Here is a 22,357-nt window from a genome sequence, read left to right as displayed (position 1 = left end):
CAGGGCAAAGCCCCACTTTTTTTGTGTGTGTGGGGGGGTGCTTTCCTGTTTTGCATGCTATTTTGGCATTAATACATATCCCACATCAGTTTGCAAACAATGTGGAAAAAAAGAACAGCCCATGTTCTGAATTCTGTTGCTGTACATTTCAAAAGTGCTGAAAAAATAGTTATATTGACTATGTCCGTCCGAGCTCGCTCATTAATGTCGAAATGGAAATTACGGATTGCCGCTCGTCGTCCCCTTATGCCGTAGTTTGTACATCTCAATTGTCAGTAGAAAGCACATTTGTTTAAACAAGTCAGCCATATCAGCTCTGTTTTTAAAAGGCAGTAAATGAGGCTGAATGAACTGTTTCGCTGCCAGACAAGACTCCGCTGAAAACCAGGTGTAGCAGTGGTAAGGTGTTGAGACTGCTGCTGGCACAGCTTTATGTCGGCCCTAACAATTTGTGGGCACCGTTTGTCACCGTTACAGTGCAATTAATGTAATGTTTAATATTGTTGTGTAGTGGCTTTGCTGGCATGCATCCCACATTTTTTTTGTTTTTTTGCTCCACCAAGATTTACAGGCTAAAATCGCCACTGCAAATGATATACTTAACCGTGATGTACGATTGTCAACCCACAAGACGGTTAGCACATCAGTTACACGAGGAGTGATAAACAAGCACGCGCGCCACACAGACAGACAGGGTCAAAAATAGCTGGAAATGAATTGGCAGATATGTTGTGTTACTGGCTAACCAGGGATGGGATAATGTGAGTGTTGTGTTGATTAAATAGTAGCTGTCTGATAGGCTACTGGGTGAGATTTGTTCATGACAGTTTGCGGTGAGAATTGCGTGTACTTTCAGAATTGTTTGGCGAGCTACTCATTGGTGGGCTGCGAGCGACTGGTAACTCGTGATCGACCTGACATCGAACAATAGCCTACTGTGGTCATTGTTCAAGTCAGAGAGCATAAATTGTCATCGAAATGCCATTGAACTCATGAATCACATGTAGGCCTATTTTAACGCATACAGATTTTAAGTGTAAGGCATAAGGAATACACACATTCAGAGATAACCTGTCTAAACATAAGTATGTAGACACCCCTTCAAATGAGTGAATTTGGCTATTTCAGCCACACCCATTGTTGACAGCTGTAAAAATCGAGCACACAGCCATGCAATCTAAATAGACAGACATTGGCAGTAGAATGACCCGTACTGAAGAGCTCAGTTACTTTCAACATGGCACTCCCATAGGATGCCAACATTCCAACAAGTCAGTTTGTCTAATTTCTGCCCTGCTAGAGCTGCTCCGGTCAAATGTAAGTGCTGTTATTGTGAGGTGGAAACATCTAGGAGCAACAATAGCAAAGTGGTAGGCCACACAAGCTCACAGAATGGAACCGCCTAGTGCTGAAACTAAAAATCAAACTACCTCTGGAAGTAACGTCAGCACAATAACTGTTCGTCGGGAGCTTCCTGAAGTGGATTTCCATAGCCGAGCAGCCGCACACAAGCTTATGATCACAATGTGTAATGCCAAGCATTAGCTGGAGTGGTGTAAAGCTCACCGCAGTGGAAATGCGTTCTCTGGAGTGATGAATCACGCCTCACCATCTGGCAGTCTGTCTGGGGCTGTTTTTCATGGTTCTGGCTAGGCCCCTGAGTTCCAGTGAAGGGAAATCTTAACGTTATAGCCTACAATGACATTCTACAAGATTCTGTGCTTCCAACTTTGTGGGCCTTGTGGAAGGCCTGTTTCAGTGTTTCAGCCTGCTTCCTGTTTCAGTATGACAATGCCCCTGTGCACAAAGCGAGGTCCATACAGAAATGGTTTGTCGAGATCGGTGTGGAAGAACTAGACTGGCCTGCACAGAGCCCTGACCTCAACTCCATCAAGCACCTTTGGGATGAATTGGAACGTCGCCCAATATGAGTGCCCAACTTCACTAATGCTCTTGTGGCTTTATGGAAGCAAGTCCTCGCAGAAATGTTCCAACATTTAGTGGAAAGCCTTCCCTGAAGAGTAGAGGCTATTAAAGTAGCAAAGGGGGATCAACTCCATATTAATGCCCCTGATTTTGTAATGAGATGTTCGATGAGCAGGTGTCCACATACCTCTGGTGTTGTTGGGTATCTATTTTAATGTCTGATTCTTTTATCTAAGTGTCATTGTCAAGTGTTGTTCTTTAATAATGCTGTCAGAGAGTCGTCAGAGAGAAGTAGTGGTCGGAGGGGCCTCTGCTAGGTAATAGGCCTATAGCACAGTAAGAGGAAGTTGTCTAACATCCTGTGATGAACTTCCACATTCAGACAAAATACTTTCTATCTGTCTTTTTAAAATGCTATTGTACTGAATCATACACGTTTGGTTGTTAAAAGCTTTTGGTTACCCTTATCAACACTCCATCAATCCCATTCAACAACTGTCTAAATCTCTTTTGGCACAGTAGGCCTAGGCATCAAGTCACTTGCCGATAACGTTGCATAAAACGACTGAAAGGTCTATCATTAACCATCGAACACTTAGGCCCCAGAGGCTTTCAATTGCCCTACTTGTACCTTTACTTGTAGGCATGCCCAATTTATGCATACTTTTTAACGACATGATGTTGTGCTCCAAAGGGATAACTTGAAAGAACATGATGTAGGTCAATGGTGAAATCAAAAGAAGCATTAGTGATTATTTATTAGCCCACTGGTGATAAGTGTTTAGGTAAATTCAGAAAAAAAAAGAAACGTCCCTTTTTTCAGGACCCTGTCTTCAAAGATCATTTGAAAAACCCAAATACCTTCACAGAAAAGAGGTTGAACACTGTTTCCCATGCTTGTACAATGAACCATAAACAATTAATGAACATGCACCTGTGGAACGGCCGTTAAGAGGCAAACAGCTTACAGACGGTAGGCAATTAAGGTCACAGTTATGAAAACTTAGGACACTAAAGAGGCCTTTCTACTGACTCTGAAAAACACCAAAATTAAAGATGCCCAGGGTCCCTGCTCATCTGCGTGAACGTGCCGAAGGCATGCTGCAAGGAGGCATGAGGACTGCAGATGTGGCCAGGGCAATAAACTTCTATGTCCGAGACTCCTAAGACAGCGCTACATGGAGACAGGACAGACAGCTGATCGTCCTCGCAGTGGCAGACCGCGTGTAACAACACCTGCACCGGATCGGTACATCGAACATCACACCTGCGGGACAGGTACAGGATGGCAACAACACCTGCCCGAGTTACACCAGGAACGCACAATCCCTCCATCAGGGCTCAGACTGTCCGCAACATGCTGAAAGAGGCTGGACTGAGGGTTTGTAGGCCTGATGTAAGGCAGGTCCTCACCAGACATCACCAGAAACAACGTCGACTATGGGCACAAACCCGTCGTCGCTGGACCAGACAGAACTGGCAAAAAGTGCTCTTCACTGACAAGTCGTGGTTTTGTCTCACCAGGGGTGATGGTCGGATTCGCGTTTATCGTCGAAGGAATGAGCGTTACACCGAGGCCTGTACTCTGGAGCAGGATCGATTTGGAGGTGGAGGATCCGTCAAGGCCTGGGGCGGTGTTTCACAGCATCATTGGACTGAGCTTGTTGTCATTACAGGCAATCTCAATTCTGTGCATTACAGGGAAGACATCCTCCTCCCTCATGTGGTACACTTCCTGCAGGCTCATCCTGACATGACCCTCTAGCATGACAATGCCACCAGCCATACTGCTCGTTCTGTGTGTGATTCCCTGCAAGACAAGAATGTCAGTGTTCTGCCATGGCCAGGGAAGAGCCCGGATCTCAATCCCATTGAGCACGTCTGGGACCTGTCGGATCGGAGGGTGAGGGCTAGGGCCATTCCCCCCAGAAATGTCCGGGAACTTGCAGGTGCCTTGTTGGTGGAAGAGTGGGGTAACATCTCACAGCAAGAACTGGCAAATCTGGTGCAGTCCATGAGGAGGAGATGCACTGCAGTACTTAATGCAGCTGGTGGCCACACCAGATACTGACTGTTACTTTTGTTTTTGACCCCCCCTTGTTCATGGACACATTATTCAATTTCTGTTAGTCACATGTCTGTGGAACTTGTTCAGTTTATGTCTCAGCTGTTGAATCTTGTTATGTTCATACAAATACTTACACATGTTAAGTTTGCCGAAAATAAACGAGGTTGACAGTGAGAGGACGTTTCTTTTTTTGCTGAGTATATATCATGTGAATTAGGTCTCATGTAAAATCATTGTAAAAAAATATATTATTTATGGGTTGATTATGTAGCAATATCAAAACATTATTTCAACCCCAAAGAAATTGCTTATCTATGTCACAGGAACCACTGACTTGCTGCCTTTTTATAATCAAGACACCTGCTGGTAACTCTTAACTGGTTAGGACAGCTCATGAGGTCTTTTAAATATCTGTCAACTAGGTGATGGCTTTGTCTAGACTGATCCGTGGAGAACGGACACCAAATTAGATTTGATTAATGTTGGTCCATGGTCCATGCGCATGTTGCTCTTTTCTAATTGGTTCATTTATCCGTCCGCCCGTCAAAAATTCAACTCATCTGGGACCTTATTTATAACGGTTGTGTAAATTGCACATTTAATATCTGCGTTCGCCATTTCTGAAAAGACTGCACATGTACAAAAATATTGAGATGTATAACTTGGCGCACACCATACATACGCTTGTTTCCCGTTATGAATTAGACCTATCCTGAAAATGTCTACATTCTCAGTAATTTTCTAGTCTGAGATGTTTTGTGGATATGGCCCCAGTTCTCAATATACAATAGCCTACCGTGGTCATTGTTCAAGTCAGAGAGCATAAATTGTCATTGAAATGCCATTCAACTCATGAATTAAAAGTGTTTTAAGGCATACAGATGTTAAGTGTAAAGCATAAGAAATACACACATTCAGAAATATATATTTTCATGTCTGATTCTTTTGTGTAATTTTCCTTACCAGTGTTGTTCCTTCATAATGCTGTCAAAGAGATGTCAGAGACTAGCAATGGATAGATGATCCTCCTCTGTTTAATATAGCACAGTAAGAGGAAGCTGTCTAACTGTGATGAACTTCCACATTGAGAAAATTCTTTGTCTGTCTTGGAATTTATTTCTTATGTGGAATGTCAAAAATACTAAACACTACAAATTGTTCCCCTGTTCGGGGCAACTAAAACCAGGAAAAACTCTTCACCCTATTAGAAGACCTGACCATGACAATCTCCGGTTTACAGTATAATAGATTATATCAGGGGTCGCCAACCTTTCGTAGCATGAGAGCGACTTAAATAAAACAATGAAACCCAGGTCCTTTAGTGTACAAGACGAAGCAGTGCACTATGTTTTCTGTATACCTGGTAAAATAATGGTTTTACAAACAACTCTAAGGGGGCCCGATACAATCTTTGACCCCTTCCCAATTTTTTAGAAATGTTGTATATTTCCCAAAATTATGTTCTCAGTTTTATTTTTCACAATTGTTCATAGAGTAATGCTTAAATCACAGAATGCTTTTTTGGGGGGTCTGGAAGAAAACTAAGAAATGTAGATTTTGGAGTGTATTTGCGCATCTGACACTTTTAATTTGGCATCTAGCTAGTGAGGAGTGTGCCTTCTAATGTGCCGGTGTAGCAATGGTTCTGTACTGCTACTGCTCATTTCATGGCAAAGTTTGCAAATAACATATAATAGAAATACGTATATACTCCTGCCACATAGGCCTACTTTGCAGTTAACATTAAACGGAGAAGGATTTGGGGAATGTATGTCTGTCAACCCACGAGATGGTTATGACATCGCAAAGTAATAAACAAATGTGCGCACCACACATACAGACAGGGACAATATTGCTGGAAATGAATTGGCAGATATTTTGTGTTAGGTTTGTCTTTTTAAGCCAACAGTGGCTAACCAGTGGTGGGATAATGTAAATGTTGGGTTGATTAGATAGTAGCTGGGAGCTTGCGGTGTCTGATACATGTGAGATTTGCTTATGAGTTTGCGGTGGAACATATGAAAACATCAGAATTGTTTGGCGAGCTACTCATAGGTGGGCTGTCACGAATGACCTGTTAGAGACCCCTGGTTTATATCATATCCTTTGACCAGTTCACATACCAACTATTGAGTCTAAGATGAAATGTTGTTGGCAGGATGTTCTTCTTTTCACAAGCAGATGGCACTAAGGGACCATGGTGTCGTCATATTCGGTTGGAAGGTTCATGTAGCCAGCAGGCCTTTTATCAAAACCAATTTTTGGACCAAATGTTAATAACTTCTTATGGCTGGAGGGCAGTATTGAGTAGCTTGGATGAATAAGTTGCCCAAACTAAACGGCCTGCTCCTCAGTCTCAGTTGCTAATATATGCATATTATTATTAGTATTGGATAGAAAACACTCTAAACACTTTTCCAAAACTGTCAAAATATTGTCTGTGAGTATAACAGAACTGATATTGCAGGCGAAACGCTGAGGAAAATCAAACCAGGAAGTGGCTTCTATTTTGAAAACTCCATGTTCCATAGCCTGCCTTTGCGCCATTTAAAGGGATATCAACCAAATTCAATTCCCTATCGCTTCCTCAAGGTGTCAACAATCTTTAGACTTAGTTTCAGGCTTTTATTTTGAAAAATGAGCGAGAAAGATAACATCGCGTCATTGTATGGCCGGGTGCCAGTTGTGTTTTGAATGCGCAACAGAGTTTGGGCAGCCATTGCCTTTCCCTCGCCTACTGAAAAAGACAGTTGCGGTTGATATATTATCGATTATATATTTTAAAAACAACCTGAGGATTGATGATAAAAAACGTTTGACATGTTTCTGTGGACATTACGGATACTATTTGGAATTTGTCTGCATTGTCGTGACCACTCTTTCCTGTGGATTTCTGAACATAACGCGCCAAACATATAAAAATAATCTTTATGGAACAAAAGGAACATTTATTGTGTAACTGGGAGTCTCATGAGTAAAAACATCCGAAGATCATCAAAGGTAAACAATTAATTTGATTGCTTTTCTGATTTATGTGACCAAGCTACTTGATGCTAGGTGTTCATAATGTTTTGTCGAGCCATCGGTAAACTTACACAAACGCTTGGATTGCTTTCGCTGTAAAGCATATTTTCAAAATCTGACACAACAGGTGGATTAACAAAAGGCTAAGCTGTGTTTTGCTATATTACACTTGTGATTTCATGAATATAAATATTTTTAGTAATATTATTTGAATGTGGCGCTATGCAATTCAGCTGTTGTTGATGAAAATTATCCCGTTAATGGGATGGCAGCCATAAGAAGTTTTAAGGATAATGTGCAACAGCAGTCATTATGGTATGAACACAGCAGGGGACCAGGGTTAGCTTGGATGGTAGCCTGGTCCTAGATCTGTTTGTAACGAGTGCGATGAGAGTCAGGAAGCCAGTACAGGGAGTGGGTGTTTTAATAATAAATCATATATATATATATATATATATATATATATATATATATATTTATTTAAAACCACGAAACACAAACAACACACCGATATGAAAAACAGTCAATTACACTTGAAGAAAGAACCAAGGGGAGTGACAGATATAGGGAAGGTAATCAAGGAGGTGATGGTGTCCAGGTGAGTGTCATGAGGCGCAGGTGCGCAAGACGATGGTGACAGGTGTGTGGGATAATCAGCAGCCTGATGACCTAGAGGCCGGAGAGGGAGTATACCTGACACTGTTTGTGTTGTTGCCTAGTTCATTGTCATTTTCAATGTTTGGCATTCCATAAGGAGTATTTGGTTGAGATGTTGATTAATGACATTGCAACCTATATTCACTCACTGAGAAAGCCAAAAGTTTGTTGAATTTCCAATTGTGTTATCACTATGCTTTCAACCATCTACAATGTCTGATTTTGGTTTAGTTGTCACCCAAATGTCTATCACTGTGCCTTCAACCATTTAAAAGCACAGCAAAGTTCAAATGGGAGTACAATTACAGATATTTTGTTTACTTAATCTAATAGCAGAACCAAATGACCTGTATTGTCTTAGATTACATTAAATAGACAAGTACAAGTGATCAATACCGTTTGAGATGTTGCACAGATAATTACAGCAATTGTGAAGATCTTCACAGACCTGTGACAACCTACACATGCTACCTTGAACATGTGTAACGGATGTGAAACGGCTAGCTTAGTTAGCGGTGCGCGCTAAAATGCGTTTCGATCGGTGACGTCACTTGCTCTGAGACCTTGACGTAGTGGTTCCCTTTGCTCTGCAAGAGCCGCTGCGTTTGTGGAGCGATGGGTAACGATGCTTCGAGGGTGACTGTTGATGTGTGCAGAGAGTCCCTGGTTCGTGCCCGGGTATGGGCGAGGGGATGGTTTAAAATTATACTGTTACATTGATGCTGTTGACCGGGATCACTGGTTGCTGCGAAAAAAGGGGGGTGAGTGTAACGGATGTGAAACGGCTAGCTTAGTTAGCGGTGCGCGCTAAATAGCGTTTCAATCGGGACGGACGTAAAGTCTATACTGTTACACATGCACACTTTATATGATTACATAAGACATTTATAGTTACAGTAATCTCAAAATGTGGCCATGGATGTTTTACACATTTTAAGGTTGAATTAGTTTGTAAGATAGCCCTTTGTCTATTTATTGTATTACAAAAGCGACATTGAATTGACCTCGGACAGCATTTTACCTGGGAAGCCCAATTCCACATTCAAACTGTTTCTAAATACACAATTAAATTAAAACACAGACTACCCCTTGCTAATCAGACACTCTTGGGAATGTTGTGGTGTCAACATAATCGATTCACGGGAACCTGGCAAAATTATGTTTGTAGTGTAGCTAGCCACTGAATGGCTCTGAATTCAATGTCAGCATGCAGTCAAAGCTATAACCACTTTTTGCAGCTAACTAGTGCCCTCAAATCGTATCCTGACAGCAGATAGGACTTGTATTCATAATATTAATATTGTAACTTAGTTGGCGAACACATATTTTGAGAAAATAAGTTATATTAAGTGGCTAGCTAGCTAGCATTAGCAACGTTTTGTTGTCAAGACTGAGACCAAGCTAACCAGCTGAGCTAGCTAACAATGTAACAAAGTATAATTTCAAAAAATACTCCATTAATTAAAAAAAAAAAAACTCTATCAACAAGCTCTGCATTTCAGGAATCACAGTAACAAGTACTCCATTCGAACTTTTAAATTATTTAGCCATTTGAAAATATATATTTTAAGAAAACTTCTTTTTGCCATAGCCCTCACTGGCTTTCATGCGATTTAACTGTGAGCATGTTTGCGGTTAAAGACACGACAGTTGCTATCCATTGGAGTGCTGCGATTGGTTGCCCAAAATTCGGGGTCGGGGTTTAGCGAAGGATTAATTGCATTTGGTTGACAGCAAATAAATATCAACATTTGAAGGAGATATATCTGGAAAATTAATTAAATTAGTTAAAAATAAAATTGTAAGGTCTTTATACCTTCATTCGAGTGTTGTGTATATTAAAACAAGTTTAATTCACCAAGAATGTCATTCATGCATTTTAATTATGAATCATTATTGCATCACAATTAATATCACAACTTTTGTATTTGCTACTGACATGGGTTAATTTGTTATCACCCAAAGCGTCACGATGAAAAGTGAAAAAGCAGGAAAATGTTTTTAAAAATGCTGTAAAGGAGTTAAGATTATTGTTGTATCCTCATGACTGTGACATTGTTACACCGAATGACATACTGTGAGATTCCACATTGAATGATCATAAAAGATTATCTCAGCAACAAAGATGTACTTTAAACGCAACTGAAGGCAATAAGCAACTTGTCTGATAGAAAACGGCCCATGTGGCATCAATATTAGTAAGAAACTTTATTATTCTAGTGTCAAAATTGACAACAAAGAGTAAATAGGATAATTTTGGTCATTAAGTCAGTCTCGTCCAAAACAGAGTTTTGTAAATGAGTTTGTCATGACTTACTAGAGGATTGGGGCTCCCGAGTGGCGCAGCGGTCTAAGGCACTGCATCTCACTGAAGTGTCACTACAAACCCTGGTTCAATTCCAGACTGTGTCGCAACAAGCTGTGATTGGGAGTGCCGTAGGGTAGCGTACAATTGGCCTAGTGTTTTCTGGCTGGGGTAGGCCGTCATTGTAAATAAAAATGTGTTCTTAACTGGCTTGCCTAGTTAAAAATAAATATATTGGGTTTTGATTGTGACAATGCTCACTTACCCACTAACACAGGATACACAGCCTTTGGTGATCTATCCAATCCTACTGCAGAACACACAAACAGTGAGACAAACCTACCCGGCACTGCAGCAGATCGGACTTTGTTTACATAAGACACATTTTTTTTAACTTGGAAAAAAAACTGCACCAAATGCATTAGCTAGATGCAAAATTGCAGGACTAAAATGTCCTCTGGAAAAGTGTCAACATTGATGGCAGATTTATTGAGTTCTCAGATTCATTCTGATTATTTAGAGGAAGTGACACTTGCATCATGTGATGCAAACTCATCATACTGGCTGCATTTCTGCCTGCTTGAAAGGTGAATAGGTCAGATACACATAAAAACATGAATAACTTAATAACATTCAAAATGGGTGAATCTTTCCTTTAACTGCTCTATCCTTTAATACCTTGCTCTCCTGCTTGCAAGCCACTCTTCCCTAGAGGTTCTGCATTCTACTGTGCCCTGAACCATGCAGCCCTCTCTTTGTTGGATAGAGGCATCTAGGACAGAATTTCCCTTAAAACATCAAAACTGTACTTATAAATCCTTGATTAAATCCTTATGATTTGAGTTGATAACCTCAAAAACAAAATAATAATGACCATATTGCTATCTCTTTTGTTAATTAACAACATAAATAAAGACAACACATGCCTTACATTGTCATTAATAAAACATAACAATATCAAGTCCAGGTCCTAAAAGCTTTTGAATAGTGACAAACAATAAAGATATACATGTGTCATTCGGAGTAACACACTACATTGTGGTATAACAGTTATGCCGAATGACAGAATTGTTAGTCCAAATTACAAAAAAAACTGTTTGAACTCATTCAACAGGCAATTGCTTGGTCACCTATGGAAAACTACATCCTTGACCTACAGCTTTTTAATGTCATATTTCACATCAAATGTGATATCAAATAAAATAATAAAACAACATTATAAATGCTTTTAAGCATTCTACTGCATGACACAAGATTTTATATCATAGTGCAACAGTGACCGAATACCCTAACCAAAAAAAACTGGCTTCTGGCAAACAGTTCTGGCAAACCTTTGAGAAATTTGCATCAAGTTGTGTGGCAAATTGCTGAGGTAAAATTGCGGCAACTTGTGAACTTCTGGCAAACTTGTAGCGAACATTCTGTTTGCTGCAAACTCAGTATGAATATGCAAATTATATCAGGTTTTTGGTTACTGTGTGTTAAACATTGAAATGTATTCACATAAACAAAATCACAACTTTAACTTAACTTACTTCACAGAGAAAAAAACTAAACATGCTAAATGTATTAAATATACTAAACATCTTTAACAGTTCAAAATAAGTCCAATACAACTTCAAATAAATCAGCATGCTAATGAAGAAAAGGGAAGATATTTCCCAAATAAATGGTTTATTTAATATTTTTATGGATCTACAACATTTATATGAGAGAAATGGGAACACTATGGGGATGATGACCTTAGGATGTTTAAAGGGACAACTACATAATTATTTACATGAGTCAAGTGATAGCTGAGCAATAGTTTTCAACCAATGGAAGTTAAAAAGATAATTAAAAGTGTTTTATTAATTAAAACAACAAAAAATAAATCAAACACAGTTCAGAACTATTGCCCTTTTGAGTGAACTTTGGAGGTGATGGCCTTGTAGAAGTCCTTCTTCCAAAGCTTGTTGAATGCATGCACTGAAACAATCAGAAAACAAAACAAAATTAGGACACTGAAAACAATTCATGAACTCATGTTGCATTTAAAAAGGTAGAAATTGAGGTATGCCTAAAATTACAAATCATATTATTTTTTCCAAATAAATAATTTTTACTCGAAAAAAAAGTTAAAAATGATCACATTTTGGTAGTTTTGACAAACCAGCGCTTGGTCAATATTGAACAAACACAGCATTGGGTTAATGCAAACCAGCAGGTTTGGGTTGTGCTTCTAACCTATTGCCTTGGGTTGAGTGCTTGACCTAACTGCTGGGTAAATTAGACTACAGGACATTCAGAAAGTACTCAGACCCCTTCACTTTATCCACATTTTATTATTTTACAGCCTTATTCTAAAATGGATTAAATCGTTTTCCCCACTCATCAATCTACAAACAATACCCCATAATGAAAAAGCAAAAACAGGTTTTTGAAATCTTTGCAAATGTATAAAATAAACTGTAATATCCCATTTACATAAGTAGTCAGACCCTTTACTCAGTACTTTGTTGAAGCACTTTTGGCAGCGATTACAGCCTAGACTTCTTGGGTATGACACTACAAGCTGTATTTGTGGGGTTTCTCTCGTTCTTTTCTGCAGATCCTCTCAAGCTCTGTCAGGTTGGATGGGGAGCATCACTGCACAGCTATTTTCAGGTATCTCCAGAGATGCTCGTTTAGGTTCAAGTCTGGCCTCTGGCTGGGTCACTCAAGGACATTCAAAGTCTCGAAGCCACTCCTGCGCTGCCTTGGCTGTGTGCTTAGGGTTGTTGCCTTGTTGGAAGGTGAACATTCGCCCAAGTTTTAGGTCCTGAGCATTCTGGAGCAGGTTTACATCAAGGATCTCTCTGTACTTCACACAGATAATCTTTCCCTCGATCCTGACTGGGCTTCCAGTCCCTGCCGCTGAAAAACATCCCCACAGCATGATGCTGCCACCACCATGCTTCACCGCAGGGATGGTATTGGCCAGGTGATGAGCGGTGCCTGGTTTCCTCCAGACGTAACTTTTGGCATTCAGGCCAAAGAGTTCAATCTTGGTTTCATCAGACCAGAGAATCTTGTTTCTCATGGCCAGAGTCCTTTAGGTGCCTTTTAGCAAACTCCAAGCGGGCTATCATGTGTCTTTTACTGAGGAGTGGCTTCCGTCTGGCCACTCTACCATAAAGGCCTGACTGTCCTTCTGGAAGGTTCTCCCATCTCCACAGAGGAACTCTGTCAGAGTGACCATTGGTTTCTTGGTCACCTCCCTGACCAAGACCCTTCTCCCCCAATTGCTCAGTTTGGCCAGGCAGCCAGTTCTAGGAAGAGTCTTGGTGGTTCCAAACTTCTATTTAAGATTGATGGAGGACACTGTTCTTTGGGACCTTCTATGCTGCAGACATTTTTTGGTACCCTTCCCCAGATCGGTGCCTCCACACAACCCTGTCTCTCAGCTCTACGTACAATTCCTTTGACCTCATGGCTTGGTTTTTGCTCTGACGGCGCCGTAGAAGATGACTGACGTTTTACGTGCGCCTAACCGATTGTGTTTTTCTGTTCGCTTTTTTTTGCGTTGTTTGTAACTTATTTTTTAAACATAATGTTGCTGCTACCATCTCTTATGACCGAAATATCTTCTGGACATCAGAACAGCGATTACTCTGGCAGATGCTTTTTTTCTTCCTTTAACGAGTCTGACGAGCCTAATGTGAACGACATACTGCTTTCCCGGGAACAGGCCCAAATCACCGTCATCTGTGTGAAGAGACGACGGACAAAAAGAGGACAGAGGTCGGGCTGCCTTCTGAGAATTTGTAGGCGATCGAATAAACCCCCCTTGCCTTCCGTTCTTTTAGCTAACGTACAATCTTTGGAAAATAAAAAAATTGACGACCTACGAGGAAGATTAAACCATCAACGGGACATTAAAAACTAATATATTATGCTTCACGGAGTCGTGGCTGAACGACGACATTTTCAGCTGGCTGGCTATACGCTGTATTGGCAGGATAGAACAGCGTCTGGTAAGACAAGGGGTGGTGGACTTTGCATATATGTAAACAACAGCTGGTGTATGACATCTAAGGAAGTCTCGAGGTTTTGCTCACCTGAGGTAGAGTACCTCATGATAAGCTGTAGACCACACTATCTACCTAGAGAGTTTTCATCTGTATTTTTCGTTGCTGTCCACATACCACCACAGACCAATGCTGGCACTAAGACTGCACTCAATGAGCTGTATTCCGCCATAAGCAAACAGGAAAACGCTCATCCAGAGGCGGCGCTCCTAGTGGCCGGGGACTTTAATGCAGGGAAACTTAAATATGCTTTACCTAATTTCTATCAGCATGTTAAATGTGCAACCAGAGGGGAAAAAAACTCTGGAACATCTTTACTCCACACACCTACAAAGCTCTCCCTCGCCTTCCATTTGGCAAATCTGACCATAGTTCTATCCTCCCGATTCCTGCTTACAAGCAAAAATTAAAGCAGGAAGCACCAGTGACTCGGTCAATAAAAAAAAGTGGTCAGATGAAGCAGATGCTAAACTACAGGACTGTTTTGCTAGCACAGACTGAAATATGTTCCGGGGTTCTTCCGATGTCATTGAGGAGTACACCACATCAGTCACTGGCTTTATCAACAAGTGCATCGAGGACGCCGTCTCCACAGTGACTGTACGTACATACCCCAACCAGAAGCCATGGATTACAGGCAACATTCGCACTAAGCTAAAGGGTAGAGCTGTCGCTTTCAAGGTGCGGAACTCTAACCCGGAAGCAAGAAATCCCGCTATGCCCTGCGACGAACCATCAAACATTCAAAGCGTCAATACAGGGCTAAGATTGAATCATACTACACCGGCTCCGACACTCGTCAGATGTGGCAGGGTTTGCAAACCATTACAGACTACAAAGGGAAGCACAGCCGAGAGCTGCCCAGTGACACGACCCTACCAGACGAGCTAAACTACTTCTATGCTCGCTTCGGGGCAAATAACACTTAAACATGCATGAGAGCACCAGCTGTTCAGGATGACTGTGTGATCACACTTAGGGTTGCAAAGGGTCAGAAACTTTCCGGCAAATTTCTGGAATTTTTCCATGGTAAGTTATTAAGCCCAGGAATGTTGCTTAAATTCATCAAAAACGTTGGATTATAACAGTGAATATTTTTTGTGGGATACACATAAGGCAATTCTAGGTCTTGTGGCATATATTGGTTAAACTACCCCGATTCAATGGAATTGCAACCCTCTGCATGCACAGTGTATTCTTCCAGCACATGTGCAGTGTCCTCTTACATCACATGTACAGCTGATTCTCAAGATCTTTCACACTAAAGAGATGCTATTGAGCCCACAGGACTACATGTTTTCTGGTAGGTTTTGATTACAATACTGGGTGGGGAGAATATATTTTATACGACATACATGATTTTTTGTTAACTAGTAAATAGTAGCCTACAGCAAAGTGTGTTTAAATCATTTCTAACTTGTTAATGAACATGTTCTGCTAGTTAGTTTTTGCTACCATGTGGGTTTTAGCTTGTTGAGCCTGCTAACTGAGGAGTGCTAAGTCACCTGTTTCCATACATGTTTCATTTTAAAATATATATCTTACAAAGGAGTTGTTTAATCTAACTGCTTAACTATTTATATTGTTTGTTACTCATTTTTAAAAATCTTTACAGGAAAATGGCACGGAAATGATCTGATGTGCAGAGACATTTCACTGCAGCTAATGTAGATGGAAAAGCTGTGTACATTTGCAAATACAGTTCCAAATCATATGTGAAGAATGCAACAAAGATGCAAATCATAGAGAAAGCAGACTGTATTGCAATCATCTCTGATGGGTGGTCGAATGTTTGTGGGAATAATTAACGATATCATCTCTACCCCTCAATCAGTATTCTACAAGAGCACAGACACAAGGAACAACAGACACACCAGTCTCTACATTGCAGATGAGCTGAAGGCAGTCATCAATGACTTCGGACCACAGAAGGTATTTACACTGGTGACAGACAATGCTGCAAACATGAAGGATGATTGGTCTAAAGTGGAGGAGTCCTACCCTCACACTATTACACCCATTGGTTGAAATACATAAAAAAGCGTGAAGACGTCTGCCTGAAGCCCATACATGCTTCAGCATACATGTTGGACCCCAAGTATGCTGGCAAGAGCATCCTGTCTGGTGCAGAGATCAACAAGGCCTATGGTGTCATCACTATCGTGTCTTGCCACCTTGGCCTGAATGAGAGCAAGATTCTTGGCAGTCTGGCGAAGTACACTACCAAGCAAGGGCTTTGGGATGGAGATGCAATATGGCAGTCGTGCCAACATATCTCATCAGACACCTGGTGGAAGGGACTTTGCGGATCTGAGGGTCTTTCCCCTGTTGCCTCCATCATCCTCCAAATCCCACCAACATCAGCTGGCTCAGAGCGCACCTTGTTTGGGAACACACACACCAAAGCACGCAACAGCCTGACCAAGGGTTGAAAAATTGGTGGCCATCTGGGCAAATTTGAGGCTTTTTGAGCCTGACAACGAGCCATCTTCAACAAGATTGGAAAGTGACAGTGAAGATGAGGCCTCAGAGTCTGAGGTTCAATAGGTGGACATTGAGGAAGTCCAGGGAGAAGACATGGAAGCATGAGAGGAAGACAACCAAAGCTTAAGATTTTAGACTATCATTTTACAGATGTATATTGAAAATGTTTTTGGGAGATGCGATGGATCGTTCAATATTCCCTTTCTTTTGTTGTTCAGTGAAATCATCCCTTGTGAAGAGTCAACTCAACTAAAGTTCAATTTGTAACTAAATTGTTTTTAAATTTCTATTGGAAGGATTTGATAATTTGCAATTATGTATACAATTATGTATACGTAAAAGGTTTATGTTTCTGTCTCCATATTATATGGTACAAATATCCAATGCAAAAAACATCTACATTTAAATGGTATTAATATTAATTCCCATATATTCCCGTTAATTCCCAGGGAAAGTTTCCACCTCTGAATCTTCCCCAAAATGTGCAACCCTAATCATGCTCTCCTCAGCCAATGTGAGTAAGACCTTTAAACAGGTCAACATTCACAAGGCCGCAGGGCCAGACGGATTACCAGGACGTGTACTTCGAGCATGGGCTGACCAACTGGCAAGTGTCTTCATTGACATTTTCAACCTGTCCCTGTCAGAGTCTGTAATACCAACATGTTTCAAGCAGACCACCATAGTCCCTGTGCCCAAGAACACTAAGGTAACCTGCCTAAATGACTACCAACCCGTAGCACTCACATCTGTAGCCATGAAGTGCTTAGAAAGGCTGGTCATGGCTCACATCAACACAATTATCCCAGAAACCCTAGACCCACTTCAATTTGCATACCGCCCTAACAGATCCACAGATGATGCAATCTCTATTGTGCTCAACACTGCCCTTTCCCACCTGGACAAAAGGAACACCTATGTGAGAATGCTATTCATTGACTACAGCTCAGCGTTCAACACCATTAGCGCCCTCAAAGCTCATTACTAAGCTAAGGACCCTGGGACTAAACACCTCCCTCTGCAACTGGATCCTGGACTTCCTAACGGGCCGCCCCCAGGTGGTAAGGGTAGGTAACAACACATCCGCCACGCTGATCCTCAACACAGGGGCACCTCAGGGGTGTGTGCCCAGTCCCCTCCTGTACTCCCTGTTCACTCATGACTGCACGGCAAGGCACGACTCCAACACCATAATTAAGTTTGCCAATGACACAACAGTGATCTGATCACCGACAACGTCGAGACAGCCTATTAGGAGGTCAGAGACCTGGCCATGTGGTGCCAGGACAACAACCTTTCCCTCAACGTGATCAAGACAAAGGAGATGATTGTGGACTACAGGAAAAGGAGGACTGAGTACGCCCCCATTCTCATCGACGGGGCTGTAGTGGAGCAGGTTGAGAGCTGCAAGATCCTTGGTGTCCACATCACCAACAAACTAACATGGTCCAAGCACACCAAGACAGTCGTGAAGATGGCACAACAAAACATATTCCCCCTCAGGAGACTGAAAATAATTGGCATGGGTCCTCAGATCCTCAAAAGATTCTACAGCTGCACCATCGAGAGCATCCTGACTGGTTGCATCACTGCCTGGTATGGCAACTGCTCGGCCTCCGACCGCAAGGCACTACAGAGGGCAGTGTGTACTGCCCAGTACATCACTGGGGCCAAGCTTCCTGCCATCCAGGACCTCTATACCAGGCGGTGTCAGAGGAAGAGCCTAAAAATTGTCAAAGACTCCAGCCACTCTAGTCATAGACTGTTCTCTCTGCTACCACATGGAAAGTGGTACCGGAGCGCCAAGTCTTGGTCCAAGAGGCTTATAAACAGCTTCTACCCCCAAGCCATAAGTCTCCTGAACATCTAAACAAATGGCTACCCAGACTATTTGCATTGCACCCCCCCCTCTTTTACACCGCTGCTACTCTGTTATAATCTATGCAGAGTCACATGTACAAATGACCTCAATTACTTTGACTAACTGGTGTTCCCGCACATTGACTCTGTACCTGTCCCCTGTATATAGTCTCGCTATTGTTATTTTGCTGCTGCGCTTTAACTACTTGTTACTTTTATTTCTTATTCTTATTCATATTTTTTAAACTGCAATGTTGGTTAAACTGCACCGAACACTGTTGTATCGGAGCATGTGACTAATCAAATTTGATTTGATATGTGGGACCTTATATAGACAGGTGTGTACCTTTTCAAATCATGTCCAATAGACTCCAACCAAGTTGTAAAAACACATGCAAGGATGATCAATGGAATCAGGATGAACCAGACGTCAATTTTGAGTCTCATATAAAAAGTGTCTGAATACTTATGTAAATAAGGTATTTCAGCTTTTATTTGTAAATCATTTGCAAAAATATCTAAAAACCTGTTTTCACTTGGTCATTATGTGGTATTGTGTGTAGATTGATAAGGGGATTTAAAAAAAATGCATTTACGAATAAGGCTGTAACAAAATGTGTAAATAGTGAAGGGGTTCGAATACTTTCCGAAAGGGGCAGAACGACAGGTATATTGCTGGATTAAAACAACCCAGTGTGTTGGGTTGTGACATAAATCCAGCATATTGGGTTGAGGGCTTGACCCAACAGCTGGGTAATATATGTAATCCTTGGGTTATTTTCAGTCATCCTAATTTCAATTTTGCTAGCATATTTTTGCCTTCTATACCATCCCTTTCCGACATGCACAATCAAGATATTTTATTTATTTATTTCACCTTTATTTAACCAGGTAGGCTAGTTGAGAACAAGTTCTCATTTGCAACTGCGACCTGGCCAAGATAAAGCATAGCAGTGTGAGCAGACAACACAGAGTTACACATGGAATAAACAATTAGCAAGTCAATAACACAGTAGAAAACAAAGGGGGGAGTCTATATACAATGTGTGCAAAAGGCATGAGGAGGTAGGCGAATAATTACAATTTTGCAGATTAACACTGGAGTGATAAATGATCAGATGGTCATGTACAGGTAGAGATATTGGTGTGCAAAAGAGCAGAAAAGTAAATAAATAAAAACAGTATGGGGATGAGGTAGGTGAAAATGGGTGGGCTATTTACCAATAGACTATGTACAGCTGCAGCGATCGGTTAGCTGCTCAGATAGCTGATGTTTGAAGTTGGTGAGGGAGATAAAAGTCTCCAACTTCAGCGATTTTTGCAATTCGTTCCAGTCACAGGCAGCAGAGTACTGGAACGAAAGGCGGCCAAATGAGGTGTTGGCTTTAGGGATGATCAGTGAGATACACCTGCTGGAGCGCGTGCTACGGATGGGTGTTGCCATCGTGACCAGTGAACTGAGATAAGGCGGAGCTTTACCTAGCATGGACTTGTAGATGACCTGGAGCCAGTGGGTCTGGCAACGAATATGTAACGAGGGTTAGCCGACTAGAGCATACAAGTCGCAGTGGTGGGTGGTATAAGGTGCTTTAGTGACAAAACGGATGGCACTGTGATAGACTGCATCCAGTTTGCTGAGTAGAGTGTTGGAAGCCATTTTGTAGATGACATCGCCGAAGTCGAGGATCGGTAGGATAGTCAGTTTTACTAGGGTAAGCTTGGCGGCGTGAGTGAAGGAGGCTTTGTTGCGGAATAGAAAGCCGACTCTTGATTTGATTTTCGATTGGAGATGTTTGATATGAGTCTGGAAGGAGAGTTTGCAATCTAGTCAGACACCTAGGTACTTATAGATGTCCACATATTCAAGGTCGGAACCATCCAGGGTGGTGATGCTAGTCGGGCATGCGGGTGCAGGCAGCGATCAGTTGAAAAGCATGCATTTGGTTTTACTAGCGTTTAAGAGCAGTTGGAGGCCACGGAAGGAGTGTTGTATGGCATTGAAGCTTGTTTGGAGGTTAGATAGCACAGTGTCCAATGACGGGCCGAAAGTATATAGAATGGTGTCGTCTGCGTAGAGGTGGATCAGGGAATCGCCCGCAGCAAGAGCAACATCATTGATATATACAGAGAAAAGAGTCGGCCCGAGAATTGAACCCTGTGGCACCCCATAGAGACTGCCAGAGGACCGGACAGCATGCCCTCCGATTTGACACACTGAACTCTGTCTGCAAAGTAATTGGTGAACCAGGCAAGGCAGTCATCCGAAAAACCGAGGCTACTGAGTCTGCCGATAAGAATATGGTGATTGACAGAGTCGAAAGCCTTGGCAAGGTCAATGAAGACGGCTGCACAGTACTGTCTTTTATCGATGGCGGTTATGATATCGTTTAGTACCTTGAGTGTGGCTGAGGTGCACCCGTGACCGGCTCGGGAACCAGATTGCACAGCGGAGAAGGTATGGTGGGATTCGAGATGGTCAGTGACCTGTTTGTTGACTTGGCTTTCGAAGACCTTAGATAGGCAGGGCAGGATGGATATAGGTCTGTAACAGTTTGGGTCCAGGGTGTCTCCCCCTTTGAAGAGGGGGATGACTGCGGCAGCTTTCCAATCCTTGGGGATCTCAGACGATATGAATGAGAGGTTGAACAGGCTGGTAATAGGGGTTGCGACAATGGCGTCAGATAGTTTCAGAAATAGGGGGTCCAGATTGTCAAGGCCAGCTGATTTGTACGGGTCCAGATTTTGCAGCTCATTCAGAACATCTGCTATCTGGATTTGGGTAAAGGAGAACCTGGAGAGGCTTGGGCGAGGAGCTGCCGGGGGGGCGGAGCTGTTGGCCGAGGTTGGAGTAGCCAGGCGGAAGGCATGGCCAGCCGTTGAGAAATGCTTATTGAAGTTTTCGATAATCATGGATTTATCGGTGGTGACCGTGTTACCTAGCCTCAGTGCAGTGGGCAGCTGGGAGGAGGTGCTCTTGTGCTCCATGGACTTCACAGTGTCCCAGAACTTTTTGGAGTTGGAGCTACAGGATGCAAACTTCTGCCTGAAGAAGCTGGCCTTAGCTTTCCTGACTGACTGCGTGTATTGGTTCCGGACTTCCCTGAACAGTTGCATATCACGGGGACTATTCGATGCTATTACAATGAAGATTTTCAAATAATTAATTTCTATTGCATGCATTTTAGAACATACTGTACATCACGTCAGAGAATGTACAAGAATATATACAAATGTTAAATAGCACATTGAAACAAAGCCATATTATCTAAATATGTATTTCACAATATTTCATAAAATAGGATTGATTATTAGAATTGATTTATATTATTTAATGAACCAAACAGTCCAAACATCAGACTAAAGCCTTAGCTGAACTTGATGTGTTTATTTTGCTCCTTTGCACCCCCATTATCTCTACTTTGCACATTCTTCCACTGCAAATCTACCATTCCAGTGCTTTACTTGCTATATTGTATTTACTTTGCCACCATGGCCTTTTTTTTTGCCTTTACCTCCCTTATCTCACCTCATTTGCTCACATTGTACTGTATATAGACTTATTTTTCTACTGTATTATTTATTGACTGTATGTTTCTTTTACTAAAAATGTGCACACTCAGATTGCAATGGGAGAGAAACAACGCCTGAGTGCGTGTGACACAGTCTGTCTTGAGTAGTTATTAACGCAGATCTGTCTATCAGACAGTGCTAGAGCTATTCAATAGATTTTCACATTCACGGAGACACTTCGGCTATCTTAGGTGACAGCACACACACACACACAAAATTCTGTTTTGTCATATAATAATGGTCTCCATTTGGGTCGAGTTAAAGCACTGTTACACAGACCAAGTGTAAAATATTACATTTGAAGGTCTCTTTACTAATGACTCGTTGCTTAATAACTGTATCATTCACCAAGCACTTTTCACAATCCCCAAAAATGTCATATTTGAATTTAAAATAAAATGTGATAAAATGAAA

Source organism: Oncorhynchus tshawytscha, linkage group LG33 (assembly GCF_018296145.1).
Source record: "Oncorhynchus tshawytscha isolate Ot180627B linkage group LG33, Otsh_v2.0, whole genome shotgun sequence".
Classification (NCBI taxonomy): Eukaryota; Metazoa; Chordata; class Actinopteri; order Salmoniformes; family Salmonidae; genus Oncorhynchus; species Oncorhynchus tshawytscha.
This window is presented reverse-complemented; position numbering follows the sequence as displayed.